The following is a 7,465-nucleotide window of genomic DNA, read 5'->3' on the forward strand; positions in this document are numbered from 1 at the left end:
CTGAATCATAGGTACATTGGTGCAGTGGTAAGCTAAAGTTAAAACACCCTGGTTAAAATAGATGTGTGATTAGCTAAGTAAATAAAATATATCCTGATTTCCAAAAAGTGTATAGTTCTTGGAAACTTTGCAGAACACAATCAGATCCTCCATAATCTTGATTTAAATAGTTAATTTGCAGGCATAAAGTAAAGGATGATGCATTTCTTCAAAAAGGAATTAAATATGAAGCAAATTTTTGTTGAATGTCACAGTTTTTAGACTCACCGTCCAGTAGAGATGTGATGGATATACAGTACCCGAATCTTCTGGACAGATCGGTCCAGTGTAAGATGTACTGCAGTCTTTGTGCACCCAATTTAACAAGGTGTTTTCCAAACACCCACTCCAAGAACTGAATACCCAGGATGCACTGCTCCCGCACATCTGGTCCCAGCTTTAATCATGCACTGGCGTGTATGAGATTATGCATAACCCATGTGGCATGATGCACAACCCTCCACCTAACCGCCTGACACGGAGTGGAATATAAAAACAACAACTTTCGCCCAGCTCTTATTCCTTTCGATTTGTCTTGCTTAAAAAACAAACAGGCCGTGAGCAGATGAATAAATAAAGGCGGCAGAATGGATGGCGGGGAGCAGGGTGTCGAAGAGGTGCATGGGGCCCTTCGGGAGCGCGGGCCCGTGGAGGAGGACTCTCTCCTAGGCATGGCTCGGGCTCCAGGCGTGGTGTTCATCATGGTGTCTAGCCCGGGAAGGGGACCATCCATCAGGCCACACGCATCACGGATCATGGGGGTGGAGAGGAGCCGTCACAGGTCTGCAGGATTGGTGGGGTGTCGGTATCGGGGGTGACACAGAGACGGACTGATTTATGTTTCTTGCTGAGGCCCAGACCCCTTTTGGACCATGTGTTCTGCACTGGAAAGTTGTTGCTACTCGTCCCACCAGAGTGAGTGAGTGGGACAGTGAAAATGTGGATGTGCTGAGGAGGATTGTGGATTCAGTAGGGATTTCAAAAGTTGAGAGTCTTAAGTCAGAGGCATGAGGCTAGTCTTCTGCCTATCAGTTTAATCCTATTTAACAACATTTCATTCTGAGATTGTGATAATATATGCTTATATTGCTCTCCAGAGAGGTTTCTGTGCCTCCTTTGTGGCATAACTATAAGTTTTTAATTGGTAACTCTGGTTAATGGAATGTATGTACCTGTACCAATTTTTGTAACTCTTTCTGGGGCCTCATGTACTAAAGGTGCGTACGCACAAAAACATTGCGTACGCCATATTTCACGCTCACGGTCAGATGTACTAAATTTGACTTGAACGTGAGAAAGTGCGTTCCCCCACGGAAGTTTTGTTTCGAGTGTATGCCTTTTTTTTGTACGTATGTATTGTGTTTTTGTCATTTGGCGACACTTAGAGGCGATGCATTGAAATTACAACTAAGATTTCCTTTACGCACAGATTGTAATAAGTCATTATTGGGTCAAATAAAGTGAATTAATCAGACAATTAAACCGTAATTAACCAGACAATTTCATTGGCTTACTGAAATAATCATTCAACGTGTTTCTGCTTAGCCTAGATTATATAAACATGCATGAAATGTTGCGTTGGAGTTGTTGGAGATGGCAGCGTTGGCATTATTGGAAGATATTACTAATGGCCGAATTCGTCAAGAGCGCATTTTCCGTGACCATTATGATTTTTTGGCCCATGATGATGACTGGCTTATGAGCCGTTTCAGATTTCCAAGAGCTATCCTCTTGGAACTCTGTGCTGAGTTGGGTCCCGTTTTGGAGAGAGAAACGGCGAGGAGTCGTGCATTGCCAGTTCCTTTACAGATACTGACAACGCTTGGCTTCCTGGCAACTGGCTTGTTCCAAAGAGAACTGGCAGACCGGTCGGGGATGTCCCAGTCATCTTTGAGCCGTGCCATGCCAGCTGTTTTGGATGGGATCATCTGCATGTCAGCTAGGTATATAAGGTTCCCATATGATGCGGTTGACCAGGCAAACATCAAAGCGCAATTTGCAGCGATAGCCGGTTTTCCTAACGTAATCGGAGCGATCGACTGCACACACATTGCTATAAAGGCACCATCTGAGGAAGAATTTTCTTATGTGAATAGAAAGCACTTTCATTCCATAAACGTGCAAATTATCTGTGATGCAAAAATGTGCCTTACTAATGTAGTGGCACGGTGGCCTGGATCAACACATGATTCGTACATCCTAACAAACAGCATGGTTGGGATAAGATTACAAGCTGGCAGAGTGCGTGATGGGTGGCTTCTTGGTAAGCAACAAATGTAAAGCATTTAAATAGAAGTATTACATATTTTCAGCTTAGAATAGTTAATTTAAAACATGGGTAATTGTTAAATTACTTAGGAGACAGCGGCTACGCGCTCAAGACGTGGCTGATGACCCCCCTTTGCAATCCGCAGATTGACCGGGAGCGGAGATATAATTATCTCCATTCACGCACCCGGTCAGTCGTGGAGAGGGCGATTGGGCAGCTGAAAAGCCGGTGGCGCTGCCTGGACAGGACCGGGGGAATGCTTCTGTATCGGCCAGAGAAGGTGTGTCGCATTGTGAGGGCATGTGCAGTCCTGCACAATGTTGCGCACAGGTATGCCGTGCCATTGTTGGAGGTGGTGGAGCAACCAGCGGACCCAGAGCCAGGACCAATTAATGCGCAGCCTAACCCAGGTGCCATACAATCAAGGCAACAAATCATAGCTACAATATAAAAAGGTAAGAGACAGCATTTATTTTTTAACCAATTCTTTTATTGAGTGGCTGATGCTAGTGAGCGCATCACTGATATTTTTAAGGTGTGTATTAATTTCTCCGATGCCCCTCACAATCTCCTCCTGTGACTGCAGTACAGCACGAGTCAGGACCCGACCGGTCGGCTGAGATTCAGCACTGGACGTGGAGGGTGCAGAAACACCAGACACACTGGGGACAGCAATCGGGGGACATACGGGCTCAGCTGGTGTGGACTGTGTGGATGCTGTAGAAATACATAAAAGAATTAAATACATCTCATTAACCAAAACAAGCTATGTCTGTCTTTCTTATAAATAGTAGGGGGTAAATTGCCATAATTAACCAACGTAGCCTACTTACGGGCAGCTATTAAAAAAGGAATAAAATAAAAAAAGGCAAATAGTGTACTTGGAAAAGTGCTCAAAGAACTTGAACTCTTACCTTCACCGGTATCCAGGGTAACATCAGTGTCTCCCTCACCTGCTGACACCACGCCAGAGAGGGCCACGTCGCCCACAACTCAAATGGTGTGAGCTCCTCCACCCCCGGTCCGCTCCCCGTCCTCGCAACACTTTCTCGATGGGCAGAAGAGCGTTTCTTAACGCCCGACTTAACATCAGACCATTTCTTTTTTAGTTCAGCTACTGTGCGGTGTTCAGAGCCCACTGCATTGACGGCCTGCGCCACACTTTCCCATTCAATCCTTTTACGTTTACTGTTTATGCCGGAGGACAGAGAACCAAATAAAATGTTTTTTTTGGCCTCTACCTCTGACAGTAAAACCTCCAGTTCACAATCGGTAAAGTTCCTTTTCTTTGCCATTTTCGAAATGAGTATTCCAAAGCCTGTTTTCTCTCATTAGCCTATTATACTCTGCTTAATTGAGGGAGGAGACATGACAGGTGTGATGCGCTCGTGCACGTGCGCTTGATTTCAAGTTGATTGAGATGTACTAAGAGAAAGTACGTGGAATTCTGCCTACGCACGGTTTGATAAATCCGGATTTTTTTGTGCGTACGGAACTTTTCAGGTCTGAGCGTACGGAACATTTTAGTAGGAAGTCCACGCAAGTCTTAGTACATGAGGCCCCTGGTCTTCTAAAGGTATAAATACTAATGGGGACATGCGTGGCAGTGGCATTAGTGGCTTGCCCTCGTGACACATGTATGTCTTCTTAATGATGATTCAGACCTTCAGTTACCTTTAATAAAAAGAAAGATGTTATTTGCAGGTCTTACAGCCACCAAGAAAACGATCCCGCAACTTTGGATTTCTCCTCAGTTTTCAGTTATGCATTTCTGGATTCCTAGTCTAAAATATAGTCAGAATGGAATATCTTACAGCTAAAATTAACAAAGCTAAATTTTCAACAATCAGTAACTGGGAGAAATATATGAGTCTTTTCAGCATTTTGTAGCTTCTTGATGAGTCATCTGATTTATATGCTCTTATTTGATGGTTCTTTAGTAATATATGTATCCTGAAATTGTGTTAAATGTATAGTATGCTATTGTATGCTCCCTCTTCCCTACCCCTTCCCTGTTGTTAAATATTTGTAAAACAAATACAAAGTTGATCACAAGAAGTTTCTGTGTCTAATGTTGTGACATTGTCCACAGTGAAATGCTTTAGTGATCATTCCGTGTCCTCCCATGTCATCTTTTAATGTGTTTATGTGGTTGTAAAAAGCTCTATACATATACATTTGATTTGTTTCCATCCCTTGCACGAAAGATCTCTGTGTACGCAGCTTTCTCCTTTTCTCACCAGTGTGGACCCGTTAAACTGGTTACGATTTATTTTTTCATTTGTTGTGAAGCTAAATCAGGTCCAGAAAAAGCACGGCATCAGTAAATAATGCTCCCTGTTTTCACACTGTTAGCTTTCACACTATGCATGTTCATAGTGCTAGCAAGGTAGTGTAATAACTTGCAAAAAAGAGCACATGCATAAAATGTGAAATAGAAAAAAGAAAACATTTTAGTGAAAGATTTACCAGGAGACTGTAATGCTATGTCACTTCATTCCATGACCAATAACCATCTGTCTTGAAAAGAACAGGAAACACACTCTTTTTGCTGCCAACAGATGCGTGTTTTTTGTTGTTGTTTCCCCTTCTTCCCCGACACCACCTCCAAGACAGTCCCTCCGAGGATCCAGGCTTCCCACCTGCCATCCATGTATGCAAGGATCTGTGTGGGTCCAGACACTACAAGACTTTAACTTATCATTATATGGAATATTTAATTGCTGAATTCTGTTTAGATAAAAATATTACTGCTTGCATTCTTGTTAACAGAATCATTCTAGTTAAATTGTGAATTTTCATGTTGGCTTTCGGCCCTGTTCGACATCATTATGGCTGTGTTACCTCACCAGCTACAAGCTACCGTGACATCAGCACACCAGTAACTTACCTCTTCCCATATTGCTACTGTTTCATTAGCACACTAGTGACTATCCTCATCACTTTTCTCCCTATCCAACATTGATACCACTGTATAGCACAATGGCTACAGGCTTCATCCCACTTTCCTGCAGCAGCATTAGCACATGTGACTACAGTCCTCATCACACATCACTACCACAGTGTTAGCATGCTGGCTATGAGCTTCGTTCCACTTTGCTACACACATCATCAGCACAATGGCTACAGGATAGTGTTGATAAACACTCCTGATTAGCTTGTTTTGGCTTTCTCAAATCAACTACTTACTATCAGTAGTAAGAAATTGTAGCATTAGATGTATTAATAAGTTTGACACTACTACACTTTCATTGCTCAGAGTGAGTGATTTATCAGTTAATGCATGTATCTGCGCTGTATCCTGAATCCTTTCTGCGTGACTTGAATTTGTATCTTTAGGAGGGAGGCTTATTAAAGAATACATTTTACCGCTACACAGGTCATGTGCACAACTTTTTACTTTGATCTGTGATTCACTGTACAATAAGAAAAACAATAATTGCAGTCATTAGAGGTGAATAACATCAATGCGTGACGATACATTTAAAATATATATACAAAACATGTTAAGAAATGGAAAGGCGAGAGATATCCCAATTTTAAATTGGACACTCTTGCTTCATATAAACTGCTCTGTTAGCCAGGATCTCATTTATTGGTCTAGCTGCAGGCAGAGTAACACATCACAGTGAATAAATGCACACACAGCCACAACATCAGGATCAGCTTTGAATAAAGAGACAGAGAGCAGAGGTTTATGAGAACCGATTCATCTGTCGAGCCACTTGTGTGTATAAGAATGTATTCTTAATACCTTTGTGTTTCTACATCTTTAACCTCCACCCTCTTTTATCCAGCACTTACGCGGTTCTCATCCCTGCACTTCCGTAAAGGAACTTGAGAGGAAAAGATCATGGCCAGACACATAAAAACAAGCGGCTGACTCAGGAGCTGTTGGTGGCTCTGTGTCAGATCGATAAGCAGCGTGCAAATGAGAGGAACGCCGTAAAGCTGCAATGATATGAGTAACTTCTGACCTGGGAATGCCGCTGTTGTTCAAAGAGCAGTGGAGAAAGAGCTGGCTATCCCAGCAGGCCTCGGGCACTGCGTGCTTGAAAATGCATGTGCCTGCCTGACCAGCATTGATCAGAGGGCTTCTTCTCTTGGACAGAGCGCAGTGCAGGAGGGACCCAGGAGAGCGCTCTTAGCGGCAGATTAAAGAGTGGTGGACGGCGCTCTAGTCGCCCAGAGCCGGCCCCAATAAAGAGCACATGCTTTATGACGGAGCAGGAGTGCTGCCGGCTCAACGTAACCGCTCGATAGCTCATCTCCCGCAAAATTACACCACGTTGACGAGCGGAGAGGGTGTAATCAGCCCCGGACACAAATATTACAATTACAAGGTGTGTAGATGAGAATGTGAGAGAGGAGGAGAGAGCGTGGACAGGCAGATGACTCCATCACTTATAGAGGAGGGCTATGATTGTCTTATCTGTTCAGGGATGAAGCTACAATTCCTGCATCCCTGGAGAAAATCCTGAGAGGTACAGGTACATACATTCCATTAACCAGAGCCAGAGAATTGTTTAGGATTTCCCGCCTTTTAATCATAGTTTTGAGCTGGAATTCTCACACTTGGCATTACCAAATTTCCTGAGGATCTGATTGTAAGTGTCCAGCACTTATAAGAGTACAGATGCGAACAGGCTTTCCAGACATGGATAGTGGAGCTAGTGAATAAAGTGATTAGGTGCTTCATCTAAATGTTGGTTCAAAGAAAACTAGAAGACTCTTTTCATAACTGGCTTCTTCTTCAGCAGAAATTAAGTGAGAAATTCAATTCAATTTTATTTATACACAGCTTTTTACAACAAAGGTTGTCACAAAGCAGCTTCACAGAAAAAAACAGGTCCACGCCTCTTATGAGCAGCAGCACCACAGAGATGCCAATTTTATGGTGACACAGTGGCAAGGAAAAACTCCCTTTAATAGGAAGAAACCTTGGAAGGAACCAAGACTCAGACAGAGGAACCCATCCTACTCGGGTTGACCCGCTCAGTACAAACAAACAACAAACAAAAAACAAATAACAGAACAAAACAACAGTACAGAGAATTAATGTGAACTATGGCTAAAATAAAAGGTTCTAATTTATGAGTATAAAAATGTGATGGGCACAAACTATAGAGCTATGGCTAATATAGAAACAGATACTCA

Source organism: Astyanax mexicanus, chromosome 8 (assembly GCF_023375975.1).
Source record: "Astyanax mexicanus isolate ESR-SI-001 chromosome 8, AstMex3_surface, whole genome shotgun sequence".
Taxonomy (NCBI): Eukaryota; Metazoa; Chordata; class Actinopteri; order Characiformes; family Acestrorhamphidae; genus Astyanax; species Astyanax mexicanus.